At 39.8% G+C, this 27,150-nt stretch overlaps 1 pseudogene; it reads right to left on the bottom strand.

Moving 5' to 3' along the window:
- LOC122360794 lies at positions 1-23,803 on the bottom strand (annotated as a pseudogene).
- Positions 23,804-27,150: the final 3,347 nt, after the last annotated feature.

Below are 27,150 nucleotides of genomic sequence, written 5' to 3'. Positions count from 1 at the left end.
TCAGAATCTGATGAAGAAACCGACCTTCCAGATAGCCTGTGGATGAGATTAACTTATTGTTTAGTTTTCAACTGAGTTTTATGTTGGGTTTTTGTACACATGAATTTATTTCACGAGCTAACATTTAAAAAACGATTTTTGGATCAGATAGTGAGGAAAGCGGCAACATGGGTAATATCCATCATAATAGTTCACATCAAATACATTGAATATTTCTCACACAGTACAACACCTTCATTTAAGACAAAATATGAAAGAAAATAAGCATAGCTCCGATAATTTGTCTGAATTAAATTAATCATTGATAATAATTTGCTTTACACCTCTTCTCGATTGCAGATTCAGTTTGGGACTCTTCACAGGTTTTGTGACTTTGTAAAACATGAAAACAAAGATCTTCAACATGAGGTGCCTTGTGAACCGGCTGGGGTGTCTTACTCTATCTTGCCAGACCTCTCCATCCAGCGGCCCATCACTGCTCTCCGCTCGCCGTGCTCCAGGACCTGGACCCAGTGTCCGCTCCAGAGGCGTGTAGATGTTGCCTTGCAGCGCCAGACAGAGCCCTCCGCCGCCAGTCACCTCCCGCAGCCCCAGCGTATCAGAGTCGAAACCCGCTTCGAAGTTAATCACCCCCAGAAACTTTCTCGTAGTACGGTCCCGATTTGCGATAGAAGTAGATGTTTTTGCGGCTTCAGGTTGGAGACAGAAAGTTCATGCGTCGCACTCCTTGGCCATGAGACGTGAGAGATCGATAAGTCAGGAGCCTGATTCCTATCTCCATCATACTTCTTGATCGGACACACACACACACACACGTCAGTTAACGAACCACACAGTTTCGCACGGAATGAAATTAGAAACAGAGCAGTTCAACAAGAAAACTTGTGCCTGAGAGCTGGGAATAAATGCGCGCTGGAGAGAGGATCTCAGGAAGTCTTGTGTTTCTCCTTTGATTTCTATAGAGACTTTAGAAGCTCAAGGGAAGCCCTCCGTGCTCCACTCCCCTTTGACTCCAGAGACTGTGTGTGCGCGGGCTGGCTAACACTGCCCCTGACAAGCCAAGTCAGGAAGAGATCCTTCATCCTAACTTTGTATTTCCAGTGAAACTGAAATAAATAAAGGATCAAGATCTAAATGCCGATGATCTTTTCCCTGCTGCCCCAGTTCCTAGTCTGCATTTCGTTTTACAGTTTTTGTTCGTTTTTGCCACAAAGTTGATTTGGTTAATGCTGCTCACAATTAATTAATGTCTCATTCTGATTTTATTCCATGTAGTCCTGAGTTTATATATTGAAATAGTGAGGCTTGCGATTTTAACATTTTTTGTATTAAAGAGTCTTAATTACATGAATCCATTCATTCTGCTGGCAGAAATGAGCCACTATTTAAACCAACTCTTACTAAGTAGGATGCTTGCTAATTACTAACATTTCACCAGATACAAAACATGTTTACACTAAAATCAAACTAACTTTAGGTATTTAAAGTTCACTTTCCTGCATGTAGTCAGCACGGTCTAATGTTACAGCTACTTTGTGCTCATAATCCAGTCCCTTTTAAATCACTGTACTTATTATATCGTAAAATGGTATGTTATTTATCATTCAGTGGACTTGGATTTATTTGGTGCAGTCTGGTATTGTCTGATTGGTTTTCAGACCAGATTATCTAGACCAGCCCAAAGGACAGGACTAATGCAAATGTAGGTCTACTTCTGTACATAGTCAAGATCCACCACTCTCTCTTAGGATGGTTTACTGGTGCTAAATACTCAATCTCAAATCTCACTGATCCATCATACTGATATTATCTCTAAGTAAATGTGATTTTTGCAGTATCACCCATCAAAATAACCTTGCCACAGTGATTTCCATCAGACCTTCGCGTATGAAAAGCTCTATTTGGAAGGAGATGTATACATCCTCCAGAAGAGATCCAGGCTCTTATTCCTCTGATTGGGCTCAGGGTTCAAATTTGGCCCCTCTGGCCTGTCTAACCTAGATTTATGTCTTGGATAGCACTGCACATTTTAGTCTTGTCATGCCTTCTCTATTGCATCTTGACGTTTGAATTACTGCGAGGCAATATGAAAAATGTGCTTCCATTAGTGCATCTGCGCACACAAGTGTTTGTCTGGTGAAGGAGGTGATACATCAACACCTAAAGACACTGCAGGCGGGCGTCCTTACAGAGCCTGCTCCACCTCCAGTTTATTAAAAACTCCTACAAGTCAGAGCCAAGTATATTTTGGCTTTACAGAATTTAAAATAAAATAAAAACCAAATAATAATATTTCAAGACTAAAGCTGGGACTGGATAGATTGGTTACATGGCTTTCATCTCTTTGATTCTTTATACAGCATTTTGTTTTTTTAATTCTATTACCAGAGAGATTAGAACTAAGCGCCTCTAGTAACCTGGCAGGGCCAGCTGTGATTCAGGCATGTGATATCTGAGCCTGAAGTGCAAGTCAAGTATGCTTAAATATCATTTTAAGTATGTTTTATAATTACATTAAACATAGACTAATGCTCATTTCCTTTTTTGGTTTCCAAAAGTACTTTACTGGAATAAAGTCTTTACCTTATTCTGATGATCAATCAATATGTATACAAAGTTTCATGTACATACATCCACTGACCACCAGCACTGCCCTGTGCTCATACCATGTTTCAGCGCTTTACCTGGCCTTCTCTGTTTGCGTTCCAACCTGTATATTCTCCTGGTGTCATCTGTAGTATGAAAATACAGAGGCAACTGACAACATGGCACCCCAATACTTCTTATGAAAGTGCCTTTCTCCTGATCCATGAACTGAGAATCTGGCTAGTTTCCTCTTTAGTTAGTTCGTTAGTTAGTTGATCGGCTGGGAATCAATCATTACCCTTTAAAGATTTAAAATGTGTAAACTAAATATAAAACCATTGACTACCTTCCCACTTTTATTCAGTCATCGCTAATCTAGACAGAGTGTTCTTCTTAGTCTGTAAGGATCATGTCTAGTACTCACTACACATAAATCTTCCCTCGAGGCTGCACTTGTTAAACCCATGTCATATGTTGGCCTTCACTCTCTGCATTTATAAGGAAATGCCAGCCATCACCAGACCCTCCGTCATGGTTGTCTGCAGGACACCTGAGATTCATTTAAACACAGAAGCCATCATGCTGAACACCAAGATGCAGCATACTCTGTCAAACTACAGAAGAGGGCAGAACAGGAGAACAACCCAGCAAGGCACTCTTTTACCACAGACTGAAGCATCTAGTGCTATTCATCATTTATCATCCTTCAAATCAAGATACTTTGAAAATGCATCAGTGTTGTTTATCCATGCACTGAATGCCAGACACATACACGATATATTAGTTTACATCAGCCTCAGATGCTCATTGAGAACAATCTAATAAGCACTGAATGAGATAAAGCTAAAGGCAATAAACGATATGTAGGTAGAGTTTTATCATCGTATTCGGCGAGAAACGGATGCAGGAAACTTTATCTTGTTTTTGTCCCTTGCAAATGGCACTAGATTCAAGCTGCAACATGACGTATGCAAATTACGGGTAATTGCTGTGTTGTGAAACGCTAAAGTGATGGCAGCGTTTACACCGATGTCCTTCTAATGGCCCCGGGTGCTTCTGGTGGAGCTCTCTTTGACAAACACTATCTCGTCACGCCTCCCCATCCAGCTCGCTCCTCTACTACCACCACTTCTACGGTGAAATCATGGCTCTATTTTGGACCAGGCTATCACACTTGGTGCTCACGTGATTTCCTTCCAGTTTAGGTATAACTGTCCACATAATTGGAGCAGAGTAGGTGGAAGTCATTTCAGGCTGTGCCGTGCAAACTAAAACATTGAAACAGCTGGTCCCAAATAATATTTCCATTGTGGCGTGTAATATTTTATGCAGATACATATAAAATACAAATCCTTCACCATACAGCAGGGCGCCGCTTTAAAGCCCAGCATAGAGCCCCTGTGATTGTATGTTAAAAGCAGTTATTCACACAAATCTAACTCTCTGCATCAGACATCAAGCTGAAACAGATAAACTGAATTATCAGACAAACTGCTGTGTGTGTGCGTTTGTGTGCTTGTGTGTGTGTGTTTGTGTGTGCTTGTGTGTGTGTGTGTGCTTGTGTTTGTGTGTGTGCTTGTGTGTTGCGTGTATCTGTGTGTGTGTGTGTGTGCTTGTGTTTGTGTGTGTGTGTGTGCTTGTGTTTAAGTGTGTGTCTGTGTGTATGTGTAATGTGTATGCGTTTGTGTGTGTATTGTGTGTGTGTGTGTGTGTTTGTGTGTGCTTGTGTATTTTGTGTGTCCTCATTCACTAACAGGCCTCTGAATTTATCAATCTGTGTAGCCTAAGCGAACAAGCAGATTATTAATAAATGTTAAACGATATATCATTGCATCTCTTACAAAGTTATTTGGAAACAAATTCTAAATGGGTGCTGCAAATACCAAACAGGAAATATTCTAGTTCATACTCTTGTTTTCTATAGTTTTGAGTTTTGAGCTGAATTTGTTTCTTTTTGCTTGTTTTTCATCAAGATGGTTTTGTCTTCCCTCTAAAACATTTCATTTTATTTAGTCCAAATCAGACCATTGATCCTCCTTTTAGCATTATCTTAAGCTAAATGGAAGCTCTTGTCAGCGTCCTCTTTCGTTTTACCAGCGATCGTTTGAGAAGATTTCGCGTCTGGCCTATAGGTAGAGTGGAGTGTTTATATCCTCTCTCCGAGATTGTCGTTGTACTCCAGATGGCCTGATTGGGCCCGGTATCTGCAAGTATCGGCGGCTGCTGATCAGCTTCAGTCAATGTGATTTAGTATCAAACCTGCCACGTCCCAAGTCAAACATTGTTGCCCTAATACCAGAAACTTTGCCTATCTAGCAGCTCTGAAACGATCAGGTTGCCATCTGTCCTCAGGTGTGCGTCTGAGCCCAGAACCCCTTCCTCGGTCCAGGCCCTGTACATAATCAACAAGCAGTTCAGACCACACAGTCATCTAGAAAGGCCCAAAACAATTATTTACCTGCAAGGTCAGAGCCTCTGCTTTTCCTTTATTAAATTGCTGGATGATTTGTTGTATAATAATCAACCTTTCCGTCGATGGTTTATTGGCCATCAAAATGTCTCAGAGAAAATAGTCCAGGCAGAAAAGGAAACTGGCGGGTGTTATCCAGCAGTCAATGAATCGTTGTCTCGCTCCTGCGAAACCAAAAAGACTTCCAGTGCATCCGTTCCTACAGTACGGCTCAACACATCAACTCAACGGGTGCGGCTCCTTAAAAATGTATGCCTTCCAAGAAACACCTGCATTTGCTGATGTCTAAATTAATTTTGGAATTTCATTTTAATAATATTTTCTAACCTGTGAACTCTTTCATTAACGTGAATAGCAGTTTCACGTTTCATATTTCGTTTTATTTAGTTTTTCTATCTAGGTGACAAAAATGTCACACAAATTAATAAAAAAAAAATAAATATATATATATATATGTATATATATATATATATATATATATATATATATATATATATATATATATATATAATAAAACAGAATAATATAAATTAGAAATCACAAATTTGCTTCAAATTATCATTTACTTGATAAAGATTAGTTGAAAAAGTGATTAAAATAATAAAATGTATATGTACATATAATGGTAGAAATAGTGCTGTTTTTATGATGTTTTGTGTGAAAACTTTCCTTTGTATTCATATTTGAAGTAGTATTTTTTACAGTGAACTGCACCATAAGTGATACCTGCTGAAAAGAAGACGGCAGTACTGAATCAAAATGCTTTTCAGTTTGTGATGTTTATACCAAATAAATTCTCTTTCTATAGCATTTATAAATGTGCTGTGGAAACATGGCTAGCAAAACTAAGCGAGTCCATTGCTTTCCAGATGGTCTGTCTCAAGATTATCAACACGGGACTAAATCTAAGAGGTAAAGGGAAGAAGTGTTGCTCATCTGCTAGTGTTATTACCATCTCAGTATTTCTCAGAAGCCCAGGTTCAAGTATAACTCATCTGAAGTAACAGTGAGTTCATATAACTGAGAAACATGTTAGTAAATAAACCTGCAGGTTTCTATCAGGTAAGTGTTTTGCTGCAGAAAATCCTAAAGTGTTGGAATTTTAATATCTCTGGTAATAATAAGGTACATAGGATCTATAGACTCTGGCAAACACATTTTCAAGACTCAAACTGTCATAAAAGTCATTTCTCTAGGTTCAATATATCTGAGGATTGGTGGAATGGTATTTGAAATTCTGCAGCAAAGTAGTGATGAGATTCAGATCATTGTAAGTCTAAAGCTGTAAAACCACTTCAACCTAAAAATATAGCGCCTAAATAATCTTTACTTTTTGCATTATTATAATCAGAACGGCTCTCTACAGAACAGTCCGGAAATGGAAAAAAGAGGTATTGCAGGTGTAGGAAAGTACTTACTCTTACAGAAAGCTTTTTGAAGGATGATGCAAAAAGAGATTAGATACCAGTTCTTTTTAGGGTCTTGGCCCAGAAAGAAGTCTATAACCCTTCCACATTTACCTATAATTTCTCAGCGGTGTAAAACAATGCAGCTATTTACGCTGTCAAACTGCTCTGAGGAGATGCACTGTGGATTCTTTGTGAAACTTGATTTACAAAATTCATAAAAACAAAAAACATGCCAGGCTGGATCACGAATGATTCACCCAGAGCATAGACACGTTTAGAATGATCTGGCATGCTTTGATCTGGAGCAAACAAAGAGACCGCGCGTTCATCGTACATTCAACAGCACAGCTCTTGATCCCGAATTCCAGCTGCTCCTTTGCATGTCGCCCACACACTCGATTCAGTGTTCATTTTGCTCTAAGTTTACTTGGAACATCAAAGTCTTCACTGCGCGAATAAATTCACTGAAATGTGGCTGCAATATACCTCTCCACTGTAAGTACCTCTACCAATTAAAAAACTAATGAGCACATAATTATCAAAGCTTCCAGATGGCTAGTAATTTCGCCTGTAGATTTGCAGAAAAACAAGACAGAGATGTGACACACAGAACACTGCTCTATACTCAGCAGCTGCTCTGTCAGTACCTGATCATCAGATTAAAACGTCTCGCTTCTGCTGAATCCAAACCTTCGGCTGTCAGCTGAAGGTCCGGCTGCGTGAGACCAGAGACCAGGACAGCGAGAGCAATCCCTCAGAGCTATGCAGCCTCAGGAACCAGATGAGTCCTCTTTCGTGTCCACTTTCTGGGTCGGCCACAGAACATAAAATGCACTGCACAGAGGCCATCCTGGGGTGATTCATAGGTCATCTCTGGAATATGCTACATACCAAGAATGAACTGAGGGCAAGCATAGAATCTCTGCCTTTTTGACTTGCAATTAATGTCATTTAACATTTTAAAATATCACCAGTCATCACTTACCACTTAAACCTGCAGTACTCTGATAATACTTTGGCACATTATTTGACACAGTTTCTCTATTTAATGCCTCATTTAACGCTAATCTGCGTTACAATAAACTAGCACGCAGCTTGACTTGATTCAGAGAAAACTACAGGAGAAAATGACCAGGAGTAATGTAGCTGCTTTATTTAAAATATAGAAGTCATCCAGAAACCAGTTGTAGCAATACCAAAACGATGTGAGGAAAGGCTAGATGAGTGAAAAGAAAGCTTAGACGATCACCATTCGATGCAGTCTGTGAAGATCTGCACAATAGAAATGAGTCTGAAGAGATCTTTGCAATATCTGGTAGCAATGGCCTGCATGTGGAGGAAACAAATACAGCAGATGTTTTTAACTTTTGAAAGGCCGACATGTAAACTAAAAAATGGCACATAATAGCACTTGAGAAACGACAGGGCTGTAAGACTTCTTGGGTTTGCATCTTTGAGTCTTCTCCAGATGTGAACTGATGGCTGGAGAAGTGCAGCAGATTGTTGTATTGGCTTTTGCTCAGACTCTCGTATGTGGCACCCATTCCTGCAGAGCATCATTTGATAAGACATTTCCTACATATCGAGTAGAAGAAACAAGCTCATCTAATCTCGGATGACAGCCGTATTCTTCAATTGCCAGCCAAAAATCAAGTACAGAAGTCCCCCATTTCCTGACAGCATCACCTTCGTTCTGCTGTGATTGGGAGTCTGTAGGGTAAGACACTATCCTAATATGTGGCTGGCGACTCAACAAACCTGGTAGCGATGGCAGTGCTTCCACGGTTAGAGATTGTGCTGTGATCATTCACGAGACAGTGTCGGCAGAAGGGGCGCATGAATTGATATTGTTTCCAACATACAAATACAGATTAGGAGACCATTTTACAGATATTGCTTCATTGGCATGTTAGTGAATGAGAATGCTGTAAATACACTGTTCATCTACTTTTTATATTTTAAGATTAAACATATACAGCCACGCTCAATAAGTTAATTTCTTATAGCTAATTTCATTGTAGAATGCTTATGCAGTTTTATTCACATCATTGCCTTACTGTTTTTAGAAACTGTAAGATGAGCACACTATTAAAACAATTCTTCTTCCACGAATACTGGCCCAAAACATGCAAAGAGTACATTAGAAACTTTTCATAAACACGTTTTTATCATTGTTTTGTGTTTTGTAAATTTCAGCGGCACTGAAATCGATACATTCAATGCTAAGAACTTCAATTATTATTGTGAGTGAAATAAAACTCCCCAGTAATCCAGTAAATACAGCGGTGGATAATAACATTTGATGAGACCAGAAATCCTACTCGTGCTGCTGTATTTTTGTGGTTGGGAGGTAGACAGCTGCATGGATTGAATGCGGGATGTTCACATGAAACAATGTGCAAATCATGTTTCCATACAGATTGATTCTCTGCACAGTGACAACAGCCTCAGATGAGATATCTCTTCTGCATCGTCACGATCAATACAAAGTAGCGTGAAAATGAAAGAGGTTTACGTTGTGATCAAAACAGAACTGTTGCATTTCTCAGACACAGAGAACAGGCTGGTTCATTTTTACTGGTAGCATATTTACGTCTCTAAACGTTGGTATTACTAAAGATCACTTGCTTTTGTACGAGTTTTTATACATCCTTGTTATCAATAAGGCTCAGTTGAACTCTGACCCACCGAACAAAAGATATAATAAAACAAGCGAACTGATCAGTAGGGACAACCATCAGCCATCATAACAGTCGCTGCATTATGCTGAAGTAAGGCCGTCTGGACAGAATGTAGCACACTGTGATCGAAGTCACGAAACAGCCATATCCGATTCGCAAGAAAAACAACTATTATCTGCCGGTCAGCGTTTCCTGCGTGTACCGTCATCTTCATCGCCATCTCCATCTCCATCCCCTCAAACCCACCCAGCCAGTGATCAGAGGCTGCTGAAACAAGTCATATTCATACATTCAATCAGATCAGAAATCACACCAGAGACATTCGCGGGTAGAGCAATCTACTTGAGATCTCCTGCGTCTTGGTGCAGTGGGAAATATCACGTTTAGCATAATTAAGTTCACCCATTAAATTTATGCAATCTCTCTGCACGTGAACTGCCGCACCTCGCGCTCCGCAGGTGATATTTCCAGTCTGGGAGTATTGGCGTACGCAGTTTCTGTATCGAGATAATTCCGGCACCATGTTTCACACACAGGCACATCACCAACCGGCCCAGCCACTGCATGCGCTGGGAGGACTGGGCGTGAGTGTTTGAGTAGAAAAGCGGCTTAGCCCCTGAGAGCAGTTTTGCCTGGCGCTGAAATCATAGGCACGCCACTCCAATGCCTTGCTGCATGCAGATCTCTTCATCATACGTCCCTCGCTAGCGTTCTTGCCAGCCAGCGTTTTATGTGAAACACCTCTGCGTTATTACTTCTCTCTGCGGAATTATGCGGTGTATCTACATCTCGATGCTTCCAGATAGTCAAATCCAAAAAGTCTATAGCGTGAACACATCATCCCAATTCTCAGGTCTCTTTAGAAGAAATTGGTTTCAAAATCCTCCTCTATCTCTATCTCTATCTCCCATGTCCCTGCTCCACGTCTATCTCCTAGACGTCTTCCATTCATCTAGGCTCAACGTAGGCCCGATGGGACACCTTCAGAAAGATTAAGCAGATTCCTCTCCATCGCTTGGTCCGCTAAAAACTCTCCATAGTGTGTTAATTATTGTCACCTGTAATTTCCATGTATCATTTGATCTGCTTTGTCTTTATTACTCTGGAAGCCTTTGAGTCAGTCAGTGGCTGGCCCCATGATGTACTATACAAATAAAATGAACTTGAACTAAATCAACAACTGTCCTTACTTTTAACAAGCCGGCAGGTTGGGGAGTTTGTTGGGTTAGTGGTAGAATCTCTCATTATACTAATTCATCATTAGTCTGAGCTGAGTGCACCTCAGTTTTTAAGAGAACAATACTTAAAGTATCCACAAATAATACTTTTTTCCTCATCCAGGGCCAGATCAATAATCATTTGACTCCTACTACAACATACAAGACCTGTGCTTACTTAGAAGAGCAGGTTTACACAAGATAGTTTAAGTTTGGTGGCAATCAAACATATATCTTTTGTAGGTCAAGTCTAACAAGATGGGAAATAAATCTCAATTATATCTTTTATGCACTTTGTTCCCTGCACTTTGTAAGATAGATATGATCACATGTAACCACAATTAATTTATTGATTTCTTACATTTTCTGTCCCTTCACTTCTGAATTTGGATGAAGATGAATTCTGGAACTGGAATTGATCTGAATAAACACTATTGTCTTTGTAGAGAGCTTGACTGAATTATTTTTCCTAATTAATAGATTATTCTGTCTTCCACTTTGTGCACTGTATGACTGCTTGGAAATCCGAGCGCTGTAGAAGTGACAGTATCGGTTACTCCGCGTCACACCAAGCTTCCGGGCAGAGAGCAGAACTTATGAATGGCGTGGCGGCACCATGATCTCATGGAGAGATGGATGAAACACCCAGCCTACGCCGTACGCCCACGTACCAGAAGTAAGTGGGAGCCGTACTTGGGAGGATTGAGCGTGGCGGCTTTGCAACAACCATAGACTGAGAAGGGAGAGCAGGCAGGTTAGTGTGCTGAGAGGGAGTTCAGGGGTAATGCTGTGAGACAGAGAGGCCAGTGGGCCACCAGGAGGAAACACGGACTGACAAACTTTGCAGCACAGTCTCCAGTAGAGGCTAGTGTCGATCATCTGTCTGGATGTCATCACTGAAGCAATCCACACCTGAACACACACACACACACACACACACACACACAGACACACACACACACACACACACACACAGACACACACACAGACACACACAGACACACACAGACACACACACACACACACACACAGACACACACAGACACACACACAGACACACACACACACACACACACAGACACACACTGAGCTGATCAACAAGTGTTCGTGACATTTGAATCCAATCTCTGATTGATATCTATATGTTGTTGGTGAACTGATTCTACAGCTCCCTATCCCAAAAAATAAAATAAAATAAATAAATAATCACAAAAAAAAAAAAAATTAGGGCTGTGAGGATGGACTGTAAAGAGCAGCTAATAGTTAAACTTAAATTAATTGGAAATTTAACGTTTTTATCTTCTTTTATCTTCCTATACACATTATCCAGCTGAAGGATGTACCAATGCATTAAGTGATGAATAAATAGCGTCCGTTCTGAAAAACTCTATTGGCTTCAGTATAAATATTTCTCCATATACCGATGCCCTGAAATAAACAGCACAGCTTCCCCATGGTCCTTCTTCTTAAACACACTTGACCGACGACATGTTTTAACATACCAGTATGGCAGCTGACCAAAGTATTAGCGTTAGCCGGACTCCACGAACTAAATCACTTTGAGTTTCTGCTGAACGCTGGCGGATCTCCAGAGAGTCTGGAACGCGAGCTTTTGATCGAAAGCAGAGCAGAGAGGCGAGCTCCAGGGCCAGAGGTGCAGGTGAGCAGCCTCCGGTAGGCCAAGCGGGCGGGGCCAGCGTCAACAGAGCAGATCAGAAGCTCTCAGAGTCACGCTGAAGATCAGGTCTTCAGGAATGGCTGCAGCCGCCCTCGGGGTCTGTTGTAAAGATTACTTCACCCTGCTCGACCGCGTGCCCGTCGCCCAGAGGGCAGAGAAGAATGCCTTTCCAGGAGAAAGAAATTGTTTGAGGAGAATTTATGCCGCGTCCAAGACACTATATCATCTCTTCTAATACATAACAGTCTTTGGCTAGCACACTATTAAGACAAAACTGCAGCCTGTACCTCATCCCTGATAAAACAGTAAATAAGTCAGTCTACACTGCTTCTCATTTCCACTTCAGAGAGATAAAAATAATCTGTTTAGTGGCAAAGTAAACATTTGAGAATCAGACTAACACTCAAAGCTGAATTATTTGTATGAGGTGAAGACTTCTTTTCCTGCGTTTTACTACCATACCTCCGAAACCTTCCACCTGCATCCCTATCATAAGAAAATTAAGAGAATTTTAGACTTAGGTGTTCAAGGACCTTTTACTGGATGAAGATCAGCTTCAACTAACCGTCATCCAGAAAACAGACTGAATGAGATCAGAAGATTACTATATCAAAACATAAAACAGTTCTGGTTTGCCAGGAAATATTGTTGGACTTTAGTGGTTACTGAAAAAATTAAATAGAAAGTCATTAATTTATTATTAGTATGTACAGAGTAAAAGAAAAAATAATTTCTCTTAATTAACCCCAAAATACAAAAACTTGTTTCTGCCACTGAATACTTAAAACTAATAATAATTAAAAATTATGAGTATAAATTCAGAAAGTCACGAAATCCTAGTACTTAAAAAGTTTTAAACTAAGAATTTGAAAGAAAAAGCACACTAATTGTTGAATAATAATAATAATAATAATAATAATATTTGCCATAAAAGTATTCATTTTTGAGAGCAATGACATCTTTCATGACTTTTCTCTGCACCTTCTGGCAGTCAATGCACAGGACAGTCACTAATCCAAAGACGTTTTGTTCTGAAGATGAAAGCTTTTGCAGAGTTTGGATCAGCCCCTTTAAACTCTTTAAGACTAGAGACTTCCTCTACTCTGACTCTAGATGAGCTATACTCTAATCGTAGTGTCGTTTGACAACATTATTTCTTTTATTTTCCAGCGTCAAAATCTTATGATAAATATATATTTGCCTTTTCCCCATGTCTCTCACAATTTTTGCATCAGAATTTAGTTGGTAAGGTGAATATCACTTATTGACAAACCATTACAGGCTGAAAAAAAGATTACTGTTTCTTCATCTGCAGAAGTAAATACAAATTAAAATCTATTTATTTCAGTAATAGTGATGTTTCTATTACATAAATAATCTGCTGGTTTTACCAGTCGTTTGTTTGCTTTGCATTATTATTATTATTATCGTTATTTATTTATTTTGTTATTTTTTTATTGTAATTTGCTGCAACTCTGGTTACTTATTTCAAGCGACACTAAATGAACATTTTCTTGCTTTCGATGAAAACTATTTCAGAATGGCCGTCCAGAAGTTAGGGCTGATGGTGTTGTGTGAAGGCGTCCCTCGGCTGATATCTGAGCTCTGGGGGCCTAATGGCGCCAGCGGCCGAAGACACAGCCGTCTGATGAACCATCAGCTCCTAATGGCGCATCGGCTTCCCGCGCATGCAGGAGCAAGCCGGCCGTCTCACCCGTAGAACCAGGCGTGCGATGGCCTCTATCAACCTCCAAACAGAATCGGCGTCCAGCGGCAAAGTGATCAACAAGCGTGAAGGCGTAGATGCCACCCTGCAGAGAGAAACATCCACGAGAATCAAACATCCACACCCTTCCAGAATCGGGCGAGCAGCTCGCGTCGTTTGTCGCGCAGATGAGAGAGATGGGGAAGGTGGGGACCGCGATGAAGAAGCGTGAAAGGCTCTCGGTGTTTGTGAAGGAACTTGAGTTGCGTCGGTGAGGCCGTGATCACAGACTCCATGCACTCCATCTGAAACATAGCGTTCAGGTACAGGCATCATTTACAGCACGGACCAGGCAGCTTTTACATTAAAGGAACAAACCTTTGAACAAAATAACTGCTAGAAAACCAGTTAGGAAATATAACCATGTCAATGAATGAATGAATGAACAGAGTTTCAGGTTATTTTGGTTCAGTTATATATAGACACCATTAGGTGGAAAAAGTATGTGTTAAAGGCTTTTCCACGTCTCTCACTTTACGGGCTGAATTTTGTTGATAAACTTGAATGCATGTCTATTGACGGAGTGCTTACAGCTCGAATAACCGCACTTTTTCATCTGAAGTAAAAACTAAATTACAAAGCAAGTAAAATAGATATATTTTTGTTTTGAAAAGTAGTACTAATAATATAGTACTTTAAATCAGCACTGAGTAATATTCATGATGATGTTTTGTTAGAACTAAATATATACACAGAATTATAAAGAATATAAAATGCTACATTAAAATATTTTGATTGAGTAAACGTGGCGTTCCTTTACTGTATACTGTAAAAAAAACTGTACTGGGTATTACATGGATTTTACAGTAGTGTACTGTTTTGGAAGTGAAAAGAGAATTATACTTTATGGGAATAACCGTGAATTAGCATTCCCTAAATTAAAATTGAAATAATAACTCTTTCTTTTATATTTATTTTTGTACATTGGGGTTGTATGTTACATCTAATGTTGTTTTACTGTGATCTCTCTCTCTCTCTCTATAAATGATATTAATATTTATAACTGCTTGTGAAGGTTATTATATCATATATTGTTATGGATTTTATTTCAGAGAGTTTGCTATATAAACATTATATCAGTTGATTTTGTTGCAATATTTTTTACAGTGAAATTACTTTTACAAGATTTTATTTATTACAATTAGATGACTGTTTTATTGTGTCTATTCTTTAATGTAAAAACAGTATTTTTGGCTGTAATATGAGGTTAATAATGTACTGATCAGACAAGACTCACAGCGCTGTCGATTCCCAGAGTCAGCAGCATGATGAAGAAGATCACAGCCACACTGAGGACCCGGCAGCGTAGTAATGGCTTCTGGGTAAATAATGAGACACCAGACCAGGACCTGGAGAGCATGGCAGAAGATTCAGAGACTGCCTCTGTATTACTTTATGCATCTAAATTCTGAAAAGAAATGTGCACTGCATGAGCATAATTCATGCTATTTAGAAAGGTGTTTGCGCGAAATGTGTGCTTTTATTCATCAAAGACACATAAACTAGTCAAAAGAGACTTCAGTAGTGAGGACATTAATGATGTGCTTTTTGTTTTCTAATAAATGCTGTTCTTTTGAATTTTCTATTCGTCTGTGAATCCTGAAAATAAAATACATCACAGTTTCCACAAAATGTATTAAGCGCTATAGAGCATGTTTTCAACACCGATAATAATTATAAAGTGTTTTTAATCAGTAAATCAGTATATTAGAATGATTTCTGAAGATCATGTCATATTCTGAAGGCTGGAAAATTCACAGAAATACATTACATTTTAGACACATATTCTCAGAAGACGATATTTAAATGAAAACTATTGCAGCTTTTAGACCTGCCTTATTCTCAATCAAAGATGAGGATGATAACCTATCTTCCTTTTTGAACAGATATATTTTATAAAATTAATTCCAAGTATTTAAAGGCAGAACTCAGGCAGATCAAACGGTTTAAAGATCATCAGAAAACATAAATTAGTTGCTGCATTTGAGACAGCAAATACAAATCAGTCCAACAGAAACACTCTGACGCTATGAATCGACATGTTTCCTGACATTCTGCTTCTCACACGTCATTGATTTTCTCAAATAAGTCTCTGTCTCCAGGCGCTGCTGATCAGAGTCTATCACGATGAACTACCGATCCCACAGAACATGAAACTCTAGGCATTAAGCTACTCATTTCAGCGGTCATCGCCATTAAAACAACAGCACTTCATTCATCTTGTTTCAGCAAATATAACGCAACAAATTACAGAAATAGTAACACATTTGTTTGTAATGCATTAGTTTAACAGTTAAAATTGATCAGTAAATAATAATATGCATATTAATAAACAGGAATTCACTCACCGTCTGTAGCGGCTTTATCAGAGCGACGTTGTGTTTCTGAGACATGTATCCCAGGAAGGAGAAAATAGCCAGACCCAGAGAAAGAAGCTGGTCAGAGAGTTGATGGAGCTGGGTGATGATGGCGTCTCTGAAACACAAACCACGCATCAAAGGGCTTGATTCAGCAGTAAAGTGTGAGAGACTGGCGTAATGTGTGTGTGTGTGTGTATCTGACATCTGTGTCTGTGTGTGTCTGTGAGTGTGTGGCAGTTAATATGTGTGTGTGTGTGCGTGTCTGTGCTGTAATATGTGTAATGTGTGTCGATAATGTGTATGTGTGCGTGTGTGTGCGTGTGTGTGGTAATGTAGGCATGCAACAGTTTTCTGTAATTGGTGTAAGTATATGGTTAGAAATAGATCGTTTGGTCAGAATAAAAGTAATCAAAGTCTATAGAAAGTCTCTCACAATTCACAGAGACAAATGTGTGTGTTTGAGTTGTCGCTGCACCTCCAGCACTCCTCTACTCACCTGCTTAGCAGTTGTTGCTGAATTTATTTGTAGCTGGAGAAAGCTGATTAGCACACAAACCCCACTCCCAGAGAAAAAGCAGATCTGCGTAAGCGGCCTCGATCAGACTCATGACGACACAAATGGCCCGGCCGGCCGCACAAAGAGCCGCACAACAGCTATCATTAGAGATAATTGCAGGAAACTCATTCAGCAGAAAGATGAAGACACTTGTGAATACAGGGTAATTTTGCAAATTGCTGCTGCACACATGTGTCTAATCTAATTCTGAAATTACCCTTTGAGGTCTCTTTTGCCAAGTGGTGCTCCAGGAAAGAATCGCAGATCATTGGAAAAACTTACTTAAGAGCTGATGTAACTTCACACCTGCCGCTGCATGCACAAGGACATCAGTACACACACACACACACACACACACACAGCTGACTGATCAAAACTCTAATATAAATGTCACAGGCTCAGGGCGATAAACCTTCTGCTGCTCTTTAACGCAATTACACTGCATGTGCATTTAAGGAGAAGCGTTTACATCTCAGCAGGTGTCTGTGTGTGTGTGTGTGTATGTGTGCTTGTGTCGTGTGCTTTGTGTGAGTGAGTGTGTGTGTGTGAGTGAAAGGGGAGAGAGAGAAAGGAGAGAGAGAGTAACAGAAAGTGTATTATATCTGACAAATCCTTCCTTTAGGAGCGTTCAAGAGCTTTGACACACTTCAAAAGCTAAAACGATCCAAATATCAATTATTAAATACTGAATATTGTTTTATTCTAAAAAGGTGTTTTCTCTATAGTATGCTTAGGCTTTTAACATAATCGCTATTATTATACGTGTGTTTAGTGTGTCAGTGCATGTTTTCTGTGAGGGTAGGTGTAGGGTGATTGAAAATAAGATTTTGTACATTATAAAGATATTATGCCCATATAATGTCCCCATAAACCACAAGAAACAACAAAGGTCTGTGTGTGTGTGTGTGTGTGTACCTGAAGGCGTCACACAGGCGCAGAAGTCCACGCTCAGGTAAGCTTTAATGCCATCGATGGCTCCAGGCAGAGTGACACCTTGCAGCAGCAGGACAGTGAGGACAACATAGGGCATCGTGGCTGTGATCCACACCACCTGCACACACACACACACACACACGCACACACACACACACACACACACACACACACACACACACACACATCACATTTATATAATCCATAAACTACCAAACTAAACATTCACCTCTATTTCAAGAATGGAGACAGAGTAAAGTAGATTTTGTTGAACTGTGTTTAAAATGTTTGCAAGAATATCTAATCTATCAGAAACATTGACCGGTTGGTGTCTGCCGGTCTTCTGAGTCTAGCCAGTCTGGTTTGTTTTAGAAGGAGCTTTGCGCATTTGCACACTAAACACCAGTCTGGAGAGAGCAGAAGATCAGCACACCACTGGAGGCTGATGTGAGATCTCGAACCTTTCCTGAGGTCTTGACTCCCTTCCACAGGCTGAAGTAGAGCACCACGATTGACCACGGCCAGGCAGGAGGTGAGCTGCCCAGCTGGCAGACCCAGGTCATCGATGCCCCGAGCTCTCGTGAAGATGCAGCACGCCTGCGTCTGCAGATCAACATCAGCACATGATCACACTCCACACTCACGGGATAAACTGGTTTAAACTTAAATCAAACATAGCTCTTGGCGTGCCTGCAGCGTCAGCTGACGCTCAGCTAATCATAACTTCTCTCAGTACAATGAATCAGATATAGAAGATCGTCACACTCACCTCTGACATAGTCTGTAGCATGCTTACCCTCCTCCATCCCCAGCTCCTCCTTATACAGATACGCAGTCACTAACTGCTCGCCCCACAAAGACATATCATCTATCAAACTCATTGCCACAACTTTGTATTGATCTACTCTACTATACATCTGTTGAGTATTACGATACCTGGCATTTGTTGGTGTTTAGAAATGGAGTTTAAACTCTAGCGAGGTTTGTCTGTGGATATCTAAACCCTTTAAAGCAAAGACTCCTGCAATATTCTGACTTGAACAGAGTGAGTCCTGACTGAACAGTTCCCAAGGAAGTAATTAGCCTCAAGCTGGCTGCACACTGGGATTTTCAAATCTTAACACGATTTCAACCATGGGAAAATAGACACAGAAGACAGTTTCAACTGATGTTTAGGGGATGATTTCACTAGTGACTCAAGATCCAGCTGGCTCTACGCAGCATGAGTTCTGTTTCACAGTGAAACATAAAATATAACAAAGAATATGGGTGATGGTCTTTGCCTTTATAGCATATTTCTGAGTTATAGAAGCAAGCAACATCAGTAAGCGGGTATCATATCAGAGGCAGCCCCGATCAAGAGTTGTAAATATCAAACTATTCCTCAATGAGGAAGCAGTTCTATTCCTCAAGATTCCTCAATCATAATGACAGCACACAATAGAGGAGTATTGGAACAAAGAACTTTGTCACAAGTCTCAAATCATTCAGAATCCAAATCAGCCTTAAATGAGTCATCAGATGCCCATTTGATGTGACTCTTTAGGAGTCTTAATGAAAAGTCATATTTTAGGTTAAGATTTCTCAATGATAGAGTAAAACATTTTACTCTGTCAAAATCTGTTCTGTAATGCTTCAAGCCATTCTAGTCCATGTTTCTTTAAATGCTAATGAGCTTAGCTGACCCCGCCCCTTTCTTCAGTGACGTGACAAGCAGACTGTAAACTGGATAACTAGCACATTAATAGGATAAGTGATTTGGAAAGATTATACTCACTACTATAGATGAAGCTGAATTACAAATGATTTGATCAAACATAGATGCATTCATGTAGACTAAGTAACAACTAAAGCAACATTAATCTTCTGTGTCTTCAGCGACTCAGATGTCAACAAAAAACACTTCAGTCTCTTTTTATCAGAGACATCTAGTCTTCCCTGCACCGAGTCAACTCAGTGACGGACTGATGACAGCTCACTCAGGGCGGGGCTAAGGTAAGACGGACCTGTCAATCAACTGTCGTAGGGAGGGGCCTGTGCAGAACTACATCATTCTGACAGGAATCTCAGAACAACTTGATCTGAGAAAGGATACTTAAAAACTGGGTCCTATCATTATAGGAAGGATGTGTACACAGTTATGTTCAAACATCATGTAAGTGAAATTTTGCATCAGACGACCCCTTTAAAGTCTAGTGTGCAGCCAGCATTACTTTTCCAATACACAAGAAACACATCTACCTTTTCATTACTGAATTAAAATAAATAAAATGTTATGACCAGTCTTACCAATTTTACAATTTCTACACTGGTTACCTATTATGTTTTTATTAACACAATATCACTACTCCCTTTCAAGCCCCTTAATGGTGTAGCTCCTGCATCCCTAACTAGTCTTCTATCACGCTACAGTCCATCACGTCCTAAGGTCACAAAACTCTGGACTCTTGGTAGTTCCTAGGATAGCAAAGCCCACAACAGGACACATTTGTCTTTGTCTTCTTCACGTTTGTCTGCCACACTCTGGAATAGACTTCCTGATAATGTTCGGGGTTCAGACACGCTCTCTGTTTAAATCTAGATTAAAAGGCAGCGTCCCTTTAGCCAAGCAGTCGCATAATGTATCTCATAACCCGTACTTCAGTTATATCTGATCAAACGCACATTATCATTCTTTATCTTGGGTTGAACACATCATTTAATCATTCACACGCAAATCGTTTCTGCCTCCAGCAATCACACAAGCTTTAGTCTAGATCTGCCCTCATGAAGATCTGAGATGACCAAACGCCCGAGAAGAGATGATGCCAGCATACTAAAGACAGAAACTGATATTTTCTGTAAAGCTTCTTTTGCAACGATGTGTATAATGAAGGTGCTATACAAATAAACATGAACTGAATTAAACAGATGACTAACTTTTAAGACTAGTCTTAAAAAGAGTTTCTGCAGCCCGGCCCCAGTGTGTCAGTGTGTGTGTGTGTGTGTGTGTGTGCGTGCCGAAGTACTGTGAGGTGTACCATTTGAGCGTGGTCTTGTGTGTGTCGTTTGAGCAGCGTGGCGTTCAGGTCGTGAGCAGTTGGGACTGTTCCAGGTGTTGTTGCAGTTGATCAGGGCAGCTCTCCGGAGAAGGAGGAGAACAGGTAGAAAGAGCGCCCAGGCGATGATCACGTTATAGTAGAAGCCCACGTGCACAGTGAGATCAGGATCACCGTGAAGCCCACGCCTGAGCAAACCAGCAGAAACATGAAGATACTGCACTCCTGCTCCTTATGTGTGCTGGATAACTAACTAGTTTTACAAACACGTCTTCCTTTGTCAGGCTTTTGTTTCATGACCTTTTTAGCAAAAACCTTTGTAAAAGAACATCATTTTCACCCTTTGGACAGGACAAGTAAATAATCATACTATCTTTTCAATCATTTATACAAACATTGTGATTGTGATTTACAAATATGCATCATCAATAACCACATTGATAAGAACTGTATCAATAACCTACAATGATAAATATATAGTGACTTTAAATAATCCCAAATTAGCTACTGGCTGCTGGATCAAAGAATAATTTAGACTAAATTTCCAACCCTATCCAGTATAATGTATATATATATATATATATATATATATATATATATATATATATATATATATATATAAAATTGAATTTGCTCATTGTATTTGACTCATCGTTTAAGTTCTTTCTGCTACAATGTCTTTCCTCCTGAAGAAGTTCAGTCAATCAAAACGACGAAGGAGCCGGTGAAGCACACTGAGAGTTAGTTTTTCAGTCTTTGTCTGAAAGCAAACAGCAGGATTCTCCCGTCATACATCAGCAACACATGTGTGATTCCGGCCCTCTCAGGCCATCGATCCTGAGGAAGCAAACATGTTGATCAGCGCTAATTACAGTAATCTCTCCTCGAGTGCCAGGCTCACAGAGAGCCGAGCTTGTGATTAAAACGTCCGTCTCCGTCTCTCTCTCTCCGTGAGACGCTTGACAGCCGCTACGGTCGAGCAAAACAGGCGTCTTCAGGAAGCAGATGATGCTTTGTCAGCCTTGAAGAGTGTTCACAGCTCAACAGCAGGTTTAGATGTACAGTATCAGATGAAGATGCACTGAAATCATCTTGATTTGACAATTATCCCACTTAAAACCCAACACGCATCAACAATTCAACCGAACCAGCACCGGAACAGCTTTTATATCCAAAATACACTGCAGACAAGCAGCAGGTCTGATTATTTGGACACCATTCTCTTCTTCTGAACACTTGTTTCTTTATCACATCAAAAAGCCCTTTTTTATTGTTTATATTTAATCTTCTGAAGTGTTGTAAAATACAACAGAGGTGTAAGTTTTGTAAATGAATTACGTTATGCGATACCTATTCAAGCAACAGCCTTTAAATCAAAAGTTGATCAAGAATACATGTGTGTCCAAATATGTTCTTTTACTATCATTAAACTAGTATAGTTTTTATTAATATCTTTAATTAGTTAAAGCTTTAGTAATGTTGTCTATGTAGTATTCATTTTATTTTAACTTTATTTATTTTAGTACAGAAAGTTACTAAATGGAACTGAGAAACGTTGCTTAGCTGAAACTCCACTGGTTTCTGTGATAGCTGGTTTTCTGAGGAACAAAAAGCATCTCATATCTCACTATAAAGTGTTGTTTACTGAGGAGCAGGGAAGAACTTAAGGAGCACAGTTAAGGCTTTGGTTTCTTCTGTATGCTGGTGTCATGAGGCGATAGCAGTGAAGTGACACAAAATTTGCGATCCACGAAATCTGAGGCCTGGCAGGCAAATTTCATACTAAAAGCCAATTTTTCTGTCTTCCATTTGACTGCAGATGATTTGAGCTGGAGATAAACAGCACCTGTCCGCCGTTTGCCATGATGAGTTTGTTTCGGGAACACAAACACCTTCTGCCTCAAAAGCCAGTGAACATCTGATCATAACGGAGCTGTCACCCGAGGACTTAAAAGGCCAGAGGATCATAGCAAATCACACACTCGAGGAACGTTCTGTGAGGTCACGTACCTTTGAAGATGGGGCAGATCTTCCAGACTCCGCTGCTCCTTCACGGTTGTACTGGCCCAGAGCTAACTCCATATAGAAGAGCGGCATCCCGCGATCACCATGAAGAAGAGGTACGGCACCAGGAACGCACCTGACGCGCCTTCGCACCGTTATAGAGAACAAACACACTCAGATATACGTTATGTGAAATACTCCAGTGGAAGTCTGGGAATCGTGATGACGAATGAAAACTCGCTTCTTTGTCTAGATTTACTGTAAACTGAGGAGAGTTGAGGAGAACTGCTGTAACAACTCATTGTAACAAGCTAATAAAATTAATAGCTGAAATGTGACTTTTGCAATACAATACAATATTATATAATTTGATATAGCATAATAAATTTTGTTTTGTAAAAAAATCAATAATCATCAAAATGTAAAGAAATCAAATGTCTACATAACCCATTTAAACTCAAAAGCAAAACTTTTTATTTTATTATATTTTTCATTCATATTTAGAATTTTGAAATAGTAATTTTAATTAAGTTTTTTAGTATATCGAGATAAACTAAATGAAAATGAGAACTAAACTAGCTAAAATAAGAAAAAAACATTTTTTTGCAGATTATTATTTTCTTTTGTTATTGTTAAAGTTCACATTATTGATTTGTGAAGCTTTTACATTTTAAATCAACATCTCTCTTGATTTCTCAGACCGTCTAACATTGTTTGTAAATGGCGATTTCACGAAAATCTATATTCCTGCAAAAAAGTTTAATCAATCTCATCCACATGGCTTTGTGAAGCACGTCTCAGACTTGTCCGTCTCTCACCTCCACCGTTTTTATAGCACAGGTAAGGAACCTCCAGACGTTGGCGAGGTCCACGGCGAAGCCGATGACGGACAGCAGGAAGTCGATCTTTTGCCCCAGGTCTCACGCTCCTCTCCGGACGGGGTGCGTCTGACCGCTGGGACTGACCAGAGCCGAGGAGGTGAACTGCACCCCATTCTGCTCCTTCACCAGGATCAGCTCCACCTCTTTGGGATCGGGCGGTGCCAGAGGGTTTGACGGGGCGATGGTCGAGGACATGTGTGTGACCGGGAGTCTGCTTCTTAGCATGGGTCGCCGGCAGGCGTGGAGGACGAGAGACCGGCTCAGACACGAAAGCCTCTCTGACGGGATGAGGAGAGCAGAGATGGATGCGAGGAGGAGAGAGACGGAGGGAGGAGCAAATCAGCCATGTTGATCAGAGATCTAGACCTGACGGAGCTCGCTGAGAGCCTCAACTAGACCGATCTATTCCACAGGCAACGAATACAACACATGCAGAGCCATTCGACAAGACAGCGCTTCAAAATAGTCATTATGTAGTAACAAATGTGTTATTATGTTGTAACAAACATGTCATAAATGTCTCACCAGTCAAAATCTTTCTAACAAATACCACAGGGATCTAAATCAACTCTTTGACTCAAATCACAACATTATTTAATCACATAAACAATTCTTCTATCAATAAAAGTCATTTTAAAATATAACTCCTTACAGTTTACTGTTTGCAAATAACGTTTATGCACTCACAAAAAAGTGAAGAACTATTTTTCCTCAAATGAACTAAACATTAATTATTAAACATTAAATTTTTTGAAGTAAAAAGAGTGAAACTGTATTTTCTTGTAAAACGTACCTCAGTTGCCTGTCTTGCTAAATAAAGAATTGGTTAGTTGAATTAACTGATATATACACAGTAAATAAATATATGTTAATAAAATAAGCTCCAAATAAAATACCATCTGCTTCACAAATTTCACATTTAATTCAATGTTTCAGTTGTTGTTTGTTTGTAATAACCTCAGAAATTTACTCTTGCAGTTTCCAGCAGAAACATTTTCCCTCAGTGCATAGAATAAATTCAACAAATTGTTAAATGAATATAAACCTGACTCTCAGAAAAGCAGCACCTGTGGAGTTTCTGTGATCTGAACTATCTCTCCAAATAGCAATCATGCCATAAAAACACTGTAAAAGCATACAAAAAACCTTCTACCTTCAGTGTGTGGTAAAGCACTTCTCCAAGCAGCCTCTTACTTCTCCATGCATTGATGATCCTCGTTAGCGTGTGCAATAATTACGGCCATTCTTTGCGAATGCAGACGTGAACGACTAAGCGTGGATGGTCTTTCTCCCACACAGGTAGAAGCAGACACTCTTCCACTGACCACAGCAAATGGAATATGAAGGACGAGCACCTTCCTTCCATGTCTCCTCCTCCTCCTCCTGCTCTCTGACACCTCCTCATCTGCTCCTTCATTTCAATAAATCTCATCAAATCCAGAGCAAAAGCAACACCAGAAGACAACGAGGCTGCTTTTCAGAGATTGCATTTCTTTCCCTTTTTAAAACTCCCTTTTTTTTCTTGTATTAAGCATGAATGCAACAGTTTAACAGTGAAACCAAACTGTTATATGCATGCTTTAAACAAGAAAACAAAACCAATCATATCTTATTTAATTTCTCAGCGGTTGGTCTTTGCTAAAGGCACCTGAAAAAGTTTGCATTTTGGATCTAGAGCTGTAAAATAAATACGCTAAATCTAGTTTGATAGAATACATTTTACAATATAATATTATATTTCAATGCGCTACCTCCTGTTTCTCTATAATTGTGAAATTTACTAGAACTGTTTTAAATCAAATCATTTCAAGTAAATCATATAGCTGTGTTTTTTCACATTACGAAATAAATTTTGAAAGCAGCTAGACAATCGTAATGAAGACTGTCTGATTGCAGAGGCATGAAGAGAAACGTCTGAGGAGCAGGAGATTTTCTCTTCTTTAACACTGAGGAGATCTCGATGGCCGCACTGCTCAATCAAGATGTGTGGTTTTAGGGAAGCATGTGGCGTGATAGTGGCGATTTGATGATATTTCAGCGTGTTAATCTTGGCCTGAGGCTGAGCATTAATCATCTGAAGAACGCATCTGCTAAAGTGAGACAGCAGTTTGGCTCCAGCGCAGCAAATACCAGATCAAACGGAGGTTATCATCTTACCCTTTCACACATATCACAGATCCACAGCCAAACAACGAGCCCTGTGTTTATGATGAGAACACAAACCTTCAGAATTCACCACCGTTTACAAAACATACAAACAGTTTCTGTGAGAAGGCAAGCCGTCTGGTTAGACGGATGTAAACTCGGTCCTCTGAGATGATAGGAATGAGGGTTGCATAAATACGTTCTGGGGAAACACCTGTAACTCTGAATTTTAAAGCTTCATTTATGCGTGTTTGTGTAGCTGCACAAACATATGGAGTTTCAGCCCGCCAAAACAGTTTGTGTTTAGCACTGACTGTAATCTCAACAGTATCAACATCATCGAGTGTGCAGTAGTATAGTACAGCAGTCTGGGGAACACTTGTTCCTGTTATCTCAGATAACCGAGGTTACTTTAGTTACTGGAGCTCAAATACGCCTTTCCCTTTAGAAAATTTCTAGACGCACTGTGTGAATACAGGGTATTTCTAGACTAAATGTAAATGTGAATAAATTCATCTCACTCTGGAAAAAAAACAGCCTTCATCAAAATTAAATGAAACAAAAAATTATGCAAACCTGCAATAATTAAATATGTTAACACAAATGTACCTAATCCCATTTTATGTCTTTGCTGCTGACCTTTGATGATCCAGTTTGACCATATCAATCAATCAGTCAATCAATCAATCACCTTTATTTATATAGCACTTTTAATAATACATATTGTGTCAAAGCACTGAACAGTATCAAATTGGAGAATGGACTGTCGTGTAGCGTATAATCACAAGATTAAACACTTTTTTTTTAAGCTAAAGGCATTTCATTATTGAATGCAGAGATGTCTAGATCAGGCAGACAAGATCCATTCCTGAAGAGCAAGGACATCCGAATTATAAAACCTAGGGTATGTAGACAATGAAGACCAGCCACTTATATCTCTGAACGAGACTCCTCTGGAGTGCTGCTCTGATTGCCTAAAGTTTACTCTACGTAAACTTTTAAGAACCAGGCAGAGTGCTTTAGGACCCTGTTTCTCTTTAGTTAAGAAGAGCTAGAAGGGTGATAACCTGTGCTTTGGAAGGAGTGAAAAGCACCTTGGGCATATAGATGTGTCTTGGATTGAGAAAGGCTTTACAATCATTAAGCAAGAAGCACTGAGTGAAAGTTCTTGCAGATCGCCCATTAACTTGACTAATAATAAAGCCAATAAAAGGGCGGTCTTATTAAAGCTGTAAGTTGGCTGACTAGAGCAGCTCTAAAGGGAGGATCCCGAAGGGTCCTGAGGACTGTGGATAAGTTCGGGTCAGCACAGTATGAGGCAGATTCAATCTTCAAGCTCCCTCAGGAACTTGACAACAAAGTCATTATTGTTGACTGACTAGCCAGCCCCAAGAGTGTGATTCACTGCAATAGCTGTCACATATACT

The sequence above is a fragment of the Puntigrus tetrazona genome, chromosome 16, assembly GCF_018831695.1.
Source record: "Puntigrus tetrazona isolate hp1 chromosome 16, ASM1883169v1, whole genome shotgun sequence".
In the NCBI taxonomy this organism is placed as follows: domain Eukaryota; kingdom Metazoa; phylum Chordata; class Actinopteri; order Cypriniformes; family Cyprinidae; genus Puntigrus; species Puntigrus tetrazona.
The sequence above is the reverse complement of the archived record's forward strand: the minus strand, read 5'-3'. Positions and strand labels throughout refer to the sequence as shown.